This window comes from Lactuca virosa, chromosome 4 (assembly GCF_052849685.1).
Source record: "Lactuca virosa cultivar CGN04683 chromosome 4, Lactuca_virosa_CGN04683_v6, whole genome shotgun sequence".
NCBI lineage: Eukaryota > Viridiplantae > Streptophyta > Magnoliopsida > Asterales > Asteraceae > Lactuca > Lactuca virosa.
In genome coordinates this window covers 419,958,231-419,968,384 of record NC_136429.1, presented here as the reverse complement: position 1 = coordinate 419,968,384, position 10,154 = coordinate 419,958,231, and positions in this window count along the sequence as shown.

Below are 10,154 nucleotides of genomic sequence, written 5' to 3'. Positions count from 1 at the left end.
AATCATATCTCTAGGTTTGAAGACTTATATGACATTACCGTCTCACGATCACTCGAGATAAATTCCATGAAGTGATACAAGTGAGCGTGGGTTGAATCCAATACTCAGAACTTATGAGCACTCATGAGTGCTGTAGCCCCGCTTTGTCTAACATCTTAGACCTCTACAAGCCAACCCATGACAGTCTTGATTCATATCTACTTCCAACATATGACCGACTGTGGAGAGTTTGAATAATATGATATAAACCATAACATAATTATTCTGGAAGTCAAAACATGCAAAAAGAAATAATAGTAAACGATTGACAAGAGATAGCAACACTTTACTCATAAATAACAGCTTTTATTTATCATCAAATGTCAATTACATTTTACAAATTTCAAGATTATCTAACTACTAAAACTAATATCATCCTTCAGCCCTATGCTCCGAGCATGCTGGAGATGCTTAGCCCGAGTCAGTCCCTTCGTGAGGGGATCTGCTACATTCTCATCCGATGATACCCTCTTTGCCACGAGGATTCCTTCTACTATTCGATGTCTGATGAAGTGATATTTTCTGTCAATGTGTCTGGATCTCCCATGATCTCTTGGTTCCTTGGCTAAGGCAACCGCACTATTGCTGTCACAGAAAATCTCCATTGGATCCTTTATAGCTGGTACAACTCCAAGGTCTTCGATGAAGTTCGTTAGCCATATAGCCTCCTTTGCTGCCTCGCTTGCTGCTATATACTCTGATTCACAAGTGGAATCAGCCACTGTCTCCTGCTTGGAACTTTTCCAAGTAATTGCCCCTCCGTTTAGAGTAAAGACCCAGCCCGACTGAGAGCGGAAATTATCCCAGTCCTCCGTAGGTACTTGAGGATATTCTTTACTGCAGTCCAGTGTGCCTTGCCAGGGTTCCCCTGATACCTGCTAACCATGCTCAAAGCAAAGGCTACATCAGGTCGATTACACGTCATAGCATACATGATCGATCCTACAGCTGAAGCATAAGGTATTCGACTCATTTCTGCTATCTCAGCCTCAGTACTAGGGCTTTGTGTCTTACTCAATCTGGCGTTACTCTGGATGGGTAACTCTCCTTTCTTGGAGTTATGCATGTTGAACCTTTTCAACACTTTGTCCACATAGGTGCTTTGACTAAGTCCAATTAGTCTTTTACTCCTATTTCTCAAAATCCTTATCCCTAGGATATAGGCAGCTTCTCCAAGGTCCTTCATAGCGAAACACTTCCCAAGCCAGGACTTTACTTCCTGCAGGGTTGGGATGTCATTTCCTATGAGTAGTATGTCATCCACATACAGTACCAAAAAGCTGACTATACTCCCACTACCCTTGATATAGACACAAGATTCATCTTCACTCCTTGAAAAGCCAAATTGTTTGGCTTTCTCATCAAAGCAAAGATTCCATCTGCGAGGTGCCTGTTTTAATCCACAAATGGATTTCTCGAGCTTACACACTCTACTGACAAAACCCTCTGGCTGAACCATGTAAATATCTTCAGCCAACTTTCCATTAAGGAAAGCGGTTTTGACATCCATTTGCCATATTTCATAATCATGAAATGCAGCAATGGCTAACAGAACCCTAATAGACTTAATCTTGGCCACTGGTGAAAAGGTCTCATCATAATCAACTCCCGGAGTTTGAGAATAACCCTTTGCAACCAGTCGTGTCTTATAAGTGTGTACATTACCATCCATGTCGGTCTTCTTCTTGAAGATCCACTTGCACCCAACTATCTTACGATCAGGTACATTGTCATCCTTGTAAACTTATAGTTCATGAGTCACTCTCATCGGTCTTCAATTGTGTTGTTGGGCTACGGAGAGTTAGTCCATGAGTCACTCTCATCGATTTCTCTATTCTTACCCATATTGTCATCCTTGTAAACTTATAGTTCAAAGATGCCTCTACGCCGATCAACAAGACACAATCCTCCAATAACTGCAACACCACCTACTCCTCAAATCGATACGGCAGCTCTAAATGCTGCAGTAGCTGCGGCTGTGGCAACAGCCATGGCTCAATATCATTCTTCCGGTTCCACTGGAGGAGGAACACCTGTTCATTCTACTCACGGTGAAATCCCCGTGCGCTTGAGAAAGTACTCCTATAAGGATTTCACCAACTGCAAGCCATTGTCCTTTAAAGGGACTGGTGGAGTCATTGCCCTCTCGCAATGGTTCGAAAAGACGGAGTCGATCTTCGAGATCTACTCATGCCCGGAAGGAAGCAAAGTCAAATTTGATGCGTGCACCTTCGAGGCAAAAGCCCTGACGTGGTGGAATAGCCATGTCAAGTCACTATCTCTCATAACGGCTAATGCTATGGGATCGGAAGCTCTGAGAGAGCTAATGATTGAAGAGTACTGCCCGAGGGGCGAGATCCAAAAACTGGAGCAAGAACTGTGGAGCCTAACCATGAAGGGCTCCGACATAGTTTCCTATACCGCCAGGTTCAGCGAGCTGGTGGCCCTCTGTCCCAACATGGTTCACACAGAGGGAAAGAAAATAGAGAGGTACATCTGGGGGCTGGTGCCTCCAATTCAGGGGAATATTTTAGCTTCAAACCCCATTACATTCGATAATGCCAAGCGGTTGGAACAGCGGCTCATTGACCATGGGGTTCGTACCCCGGCCGCAACAACGACCCTAGCCATCTCAGAACCCTCCAAAACCGCTGATTCCAAGCGGAAGTTCTGGGATGACAAGAAGAAGAAGAAGGCTGCCTAAAAGCAGCAGGTCGTGGCAGTACATGCTGCGATAGCACCTGCCGCTGCTGCTCCGGTCAAGCAGTACGCTGGAAGTTTGCCTAAGTGCAACAAATGCAACTTCCACCACATCGGAGCCTGCCGGGAAATGCAGTGTTCAAACTTGTGACAACCCGAAATTTTCATTTGTACAAACTCTAAAGTCAAGCACTTCTATTAATAGTCAAATTCATCTCTATTGATTTTAGCCGGTTTAAAGTCCGTTTGGGGGTTTTTATTGTTAAAATTCGTCAAACGAACAAATGAAAGGAAGTATCTTTTAGAAGTGATGTGTAACAAATAAACATTTAACACCATAACAAGGTGTTTACGGCCAAACTTGGGGAGTTTGGGCCGTAAACTCCTCTTGGCCATGAACTCATGCTTAAGGCATGAGTTTACTCCTCATTTTCTCTCATTCTTCACTTCCTAGCTCAAGAACTCCCACATTCTCTCTCAACTATCATAAGATCATCCTCCAAATCTTCCAAAAATGTAAGTGTTTCTCCTCTTGATTTGTTGTTATAACCTTACCTCTAGTAGTTATACATCATTTCATCCAAGAAATCTTCACTTTTTCTTAGATCTTCAAGTGTTCTTCAAAACACCAAGAACACCAAGAACACCAAGAACAAACACTAGTGTTCTTGGCCCTTAAACACTCTTGCAAGCTTCCTATAAGTAAGTACACTCCTCCTAGCTAGTTATTTACTTAGGATACTTGTTAAACCATTGAAAAGCATCAAGAACACCCAAGAACACATGGGTTTACGGTCAAGGCATCTCCTTGAACCGTAAACACCATCAGGTGGTGCATAAGTGCCACCATTACCTTCTAGGGCTTGGATATTGGACTAGAACCTTGTATGCATGAGCTAAAGACCTTAAACCACGAAATGGTAGGAGTTACCATGAGTTTACGTCCGTAAACTCATGGGTTTACGTCCGTAAACTCATGGGTTTACGACCGTAAACTCGATGGGAGTTGGTCCCAAAAACGTAAACTCCAATGAAGGGCCATTTTGAGCCCTAATCCCTTCCTAAGCCTTGGATACAAGTATAGATCACTTCCTTGTGTGGTATAAGACCTTGAACCTCAAAATGGTACTAATTACCATGATTTTACGGCCGTAAACTCATGGGGGAAATGACCATGGTCCGTAAACTCATGTGTTGTTGCCATATGGGAAGTAAACTCCAATGTGAGGCCATACTCTCTTTAGATACAACCCCTTGATACCCCTAGCACTTGAATCAAAGTGTTATCCACATTTTAGGGTGTCCTCACTTGGTTAATTAGTTGTTAAATGACTAATTGGATACATATATGTATCATTACATGTTAAATAGGATCCGTGTGTGCTCAAGTCTTCCCATGACACTCAGCATCCCATCCAGCACTTCAATCCAAACCACTCACTACAGGTGAGTTCATACCCCTTAATCAACCTTTGAAATGATTTTAAATGCTTTTATGGGGGGTAATACAAGTTGAAATATTCTAGTTATTGCTTTAATAACATGTGATTAATGACTAGAACAAACTGAAAGATTTACTGCTACTTTCAAGTTACTATCAAATTTATGGTTTTCAAGTGTTTCAAAACCCTTTTATTAAACTTTTAAATACTAAAACTGTTTCCAAAACTCTTTTAAACTTGCATTTTTTTCAAACTCATATCTACACTAATATATTTATATAAGTAAGACTTGAGAGACTTAGGACTGATAACTCACCTTATTTCCTGTTTCTTGTTTGGTTGTGGACTTAGGGTATCCTGTTATTTGTCCGAATGTCGTTGAATTCTTAGTTATATATCATATATATATATATATATATATATATATATATATATATATATATATATATATATATATATGTGTGTGTGTGTGTGTTAGATATAGAAGCTTTCACTTCAGTACAGTACCTTTGCGTAACAAAGGCGTCCAAACAACCTTACTATTTAACTATAATAGGTATAGTTAAGAGATTACTACTCACTATTACTATTACAACGACCCATACAAGAGTCAGTACATTTATGAGTCACTACATAAGTACTACATTGAGAAACAATACATGCTATACACTATACGAGAGAACATACTATACAATATACAAAGGAACATACTATATACTAGAAAGGAGAAAACATCACTACACTATGAACAACTATACAAACGTTTGAATACTATAACAGAATGTGACATACTACTTCTGGATACGACACTTCATCGTGGTATCACTTTGTAACCAAAGTCTCCTGGAGGGAGAGCGGGCATTGTGTGTATAGATCTATACGGGACAGACACTCCCACATCCTGACTGCTAGCTACAGTCCCAGCCGAAAGGCCAAGGGGTGACAGAATGCTACCTCACTATATATGACCTGGAGGGTCATCAGTTATTCAGCCGTCGATCATCATGGTTACATACAAGTTCACATTCAAACCTTTAATTAACCAATTAAGAATTAAAGGCAAAACGGACTCCCCGAGGGGTATTATACATTTAATACTACCTGGAGTTTGCATTTTCATCACTATTAGTCAGCAGTGATACTGCTGGGGTAAAACATTAATTTCCCCTATTACATTTAGTTTGTAAACACCTTACATGAGTGACGCCTAAAACTATATTTTCATACTGATAGTTTCACTAGGGGAAAACTCTTACATTTACGAAAAGAACAAACAAACAATCGAGTCTTAGTAGAAGACTACATCTACTGGAAAATATAAGATTTTCTAGGGAGTATACTATTTACAAACATTTGAAATCAGTTACTACATTACATTGTTACAAACATTTTTATACAAGCAATGACACTAAATACTTATGAACTCACCAGCTTTATGTTGATAAACTCTTTCAAAATAACTTGTATTCTCAGGTCATCAGTAGACAGGTACAGATGAAGCTTTTGAGAAGATGGAGCACATACAAGACTCATCTTTTATTTTGATTATACTTTTGGTGTCTTACAAACTATACAGAACACGCTTGTATTACAATTATTATATTAATGCAATGGATGTTGTTGCTTGTCTTTACTATTATGTATTGTTGTGATACTGTACATGACGTCCTCCACCCCAGAACGTTTCCGCCGTTCCGGTTTTGGGGTGTGACAGATTGGTATCAGAGCATTGTTTATAGTGAATCGAGTATATCAACCCATAAAAGATATACGAACTACAAACACAGCGCGATTTAAAAATACTCTGATAAAGAGTTTATACTTTTAAATAATAAAATATTTAACCAAGTATACATACATGCATTCATACTAAAATCAGTGTCACTAGGACAGAACAAAAGTATTACGATTGTTGGGCAGCACAAGTAGACTTAGAGACATATAGTCAAATCTGGGAAGATATAACCTGATCAACTATATTATCCGAGGAGTGACTAGCATGTGCCTAAGTGTGGTTGTGAGGTTGCAACAAGTCTAAAAACTTACCAACAATACCACAACGAAAACAATAGAACATAACATAAACTTAAAATTACTATAGGAGTATTTTGTCTTACTATAATTTACTTATGTGCAAACTAAAAAGGTCTTATAGCTACCTAATTAGTACTTTTATGTAATTATTCTTATACCCCTTTTCTCGCATAGATATCATGGCTGGATTCCATATCCCCGGAGACCCGTACTATCCCAACCACGGCAATGCATGATGGCTGGGAGAAGAACCAGAAGATGATCACCCAATCCCTTTGGATGATCACCAAGCTGAAGGCTTTTCTGATGGTTCTGACTCCGAACCAGAGGTCAACAACCTACCCCAAGAAGGTCAAGTCCCAAACCTCAACCCCCGACCAACATTCCAAGGTCCCACTCCCTTATGGGCAACAAACTTGAACCGTTGGAGCGATGAGCAGGGTCAGCCTTTACCCTTCAATGGAGATCGAAGCTTTTACAACATAAGCGAGGGAGGCTCAGTTGACCGAGTCCTACCTATTATGGTCTGAAGGATCTCCCGGAATGACGAACAAGGTCGTGCAGCCATCGACCGAGTGATGGAAGTGGACGCCAACTCTGGCGTTAATACTGTCCGCATTCGCCAACTTGAAGAGGCTATGGAGAGGACCAGGAGGACCAACGAGGCTCTGCGGCAACAGCTAGCTGCATCCCGAGCCGAAGTCATGGAACTCCGGGTATGCCAGAGGGCACATGAGCGACACCTTCAAGAGGTTGTGCGTCAGCTGGCAGATCTGAGGGTTCGCCCGAGGGATAATCGTCGCCGGTAGAAGATGTCGACTCATCTCTCTCTTTTGGTTAAGGAATAGCCTTTCTTTTCCGTGCTCTATGGAGCACTTGTCTGTAAAACAATTCTAGCTTTTAAAAGTACTCTAACTAGACTTCTAGGCTGCCAACATTTTCCCTTATGGTTTGATGTAAGACCTACTGTTAGGTCATTTTTCCTAGACTCGTTTTACATCATTAATACCAGTATTATTGGCAGTTATCTAATCTATGGGAAAGTAATTACCTTGTGTTTCACTACTCTATTGTTATAACTCTATCTGATTTTTGGACTATGGCGATTTAGTCCATGAAACACTCTCACCATACTTACAATTGATTCTCACTATTATCATCATTCCTATCAACTTTCAGTAAAAGATGCCGCCTCGTCCGCTTCCGACCAGGGGTAGACCTGCAAACCAAACTCCACCACCACCACCTCCTCCGCAGTTCGATGCGGTGATGTTTCAGGCAGCTGTGACCGCGGCGGTGACTGCAGCCATGGCTCAAGTAAATTTTGGCGGTGTTAGTGGTACGGGGACTGGCACCAACTCTAGTCATGGCGAAATCCAACCACGTACACGGGAGTGTACATATAAAGACTTCATCAGCTGCAAACCAACGTACTTCAACGGAACCGAAGGGATTATTGCACTGTCCCAATGGATCGAGAGGACAGAAGCAATCTTTGAGATGTGCTCTTGCCCTGAAGGAAGCAAGATAAAGTTCGCTGCCTGCACCTTCACTGAAAGGGCCCTGACAGGGTGGAATGGCCATGTCAAATCACTCTCGCTGGTAGCAGCTAACGCTATGGGTTGGGATACACGGAAGGACCTGATGACAAGGGAGTACTGCCCGAGGGGCGAAATTCAGAAGCTCGAAGAGGAACTGTGGAACCTTAAAATGAAGGGTTCCGACATAGTGGCTTATACAGCCAGGTTCTGCGACCTGGTGACCCTATGTCCCAACATGGTCCCCAATGAAGGCAAGAAAGTCGAGAGATACATCTGGGGTTTAGTGCCCCCATATCGAGGGAACGTTCTAGCATCAACCCTGTGACCTTTGATAGTGCCAAGGAATTGGCCCAAAGGCTTATCGATCATGAGGTTCCTTCTACTCAAACCACAACCACAACGGCTGCCTCCGCACCAATCAAAGCAGCTGGTAACAAGAGAAAACGTTGGGACGGAAAGAAGGGAAAATCAGCTCAACCCTCTTCCAAGAACCAACAAACAGTGGCTGTCCATGCTGCCACCACCCTTGCTGTCCCTGTACCAGCCAAGCCATATGCAGGGACTCTACCCAAGTGCACCAAGTGCAATTTCCATCATAACGTCCGCTGCCGGGAAATGCACTGCACAAACTGCAACAGGAAGGGGCACACTGCCCGTTTCTGCAAAGCTCCGGCGAGGCCAATCAACCAAGTCTCCGGCGCTGGAGTGGGCCAAGCTTGCTACGGTTGTGGTGAAGTGGGCTACCACAAGAGGAACTGCCCGAAGGCAGGGATCGCTGGTGGAGTAGGAAGAGTTCTGGCCATAGGCCACGAGGAAGCGGTTGCCGACCCCACAGTGGTCACTGGTACGTTTCTCCTCGATAACTCTTATGCATGCATACTGTTTGATAGTGGAGCGGAGAGGAGTTTCGTGAACCAAAAATTTGCTCATTTACTTAAGCAAAAATCACGAGCACTTAAAGAACCGTTCACTGTTGAAATGGCTAATGGAAAGACGGAGAGCGCTAACAGTATATTCATATGGTGTACCTAACACTAGATAACCATTCATTTTCGATCGACCTCATGCCGGTCTCAATTAAAAGTTTTGACGTTATTATCGGCATGGATTGGTTGAGTTTTCATCGTGCCGACATCATGTGTTACGAAAAGGCAGTTCGCCTTAATCTGCCGTCTAGCGAAACTCTAGTAGTGTATGGCGACAAACCCGACACGAACCTTCGTATCATCTCGAGCATTCAAGCCCAGAAATTATTGCGAAAGGAATGTCGCGCATTCCTTGCTCATGTGGTAGATGTGAGCCAAGAAACGAAAGACATTCAGAACATTCCAGTAGTACGCGTCTTTCCCAACATCTTTCCAGAAGAACTCCCAGGATTACCTCCGCAACGTCAAGTCGAGTTCAGAATTGACTTAATTACAGGAGCGACCCCCGTAGCCAAATTGCCCTATCGTCTAGCACCTGCTGAGATGCAAGAACTGTCCGGTCAACTTAACGAACTGCTCAACAAGGGCTTTATAAGACCAAGCTTCTCACCCTGGGGAGCACCAGTCTTGTTCGTAAAGAAGAAAGACGGATCGTTCCATATGTGCATCGATTACAGGGAACTCAACAAACTTACAATCAAGAATCGTTACCCTCTTCCTCGCATAGACGATTTATTCAACTAGCTGCAAGGGGCGAGCTACTTTTCCAAGATTGATCTGAGGTCCAGGTATCACCAGTTACGAGTGCTTGAGGAGGATGTTCCGAAGACAGCCTTCCGAACTCGTTACGGACACTACGGATTCGTAGTGATGCCATTCGGATTGACCAATGCGCCCGCAGTATTCATGGACTTAATGAATAGGGTATGCCGTCCTTACTTGGATCAGTTCGTCATCGTATTCATCGATGACATACTTATCTACTCTCGAAGTAAGGAGGAACATAGCGATCATTTACGACAAGTCCTAGGAACCTTACAATCAGAGAAGCTTTATGCGAAGTTCTCCAAATGCGAATTTTGGATCCGAAGAGTCGAATTCTTAGGACACGTGGTTAGCGAAGAGGGAATACACGTGGACCCTTCCAAAATCAAGGCCATTGAGAGCTGGTCAGCACCGAAGATGCCTACCGAAATTCGTCAATTTCTAGGCCTCGCTGGCTACTATCGCAGGTTCATACAGAACTTCTCTCATATTGCGAAACCCCTTACCACTCTGACCCAGAAGGGCGTAGCCTTTGACTGGGAAGAGAAGCAGGAGAGAGCGTTCCAAACACTCAAGCGAGCCTTGTGCACCGCACCAATACTATCCCTCCCCGAAAGAACAGAAGACTTCGTGGTCTATTGCGATGCGTCCAATCAAGGGCTCGGTTGTGTTCTGATGCAACGAGGTAAGGTCATCGCCTACGCCTC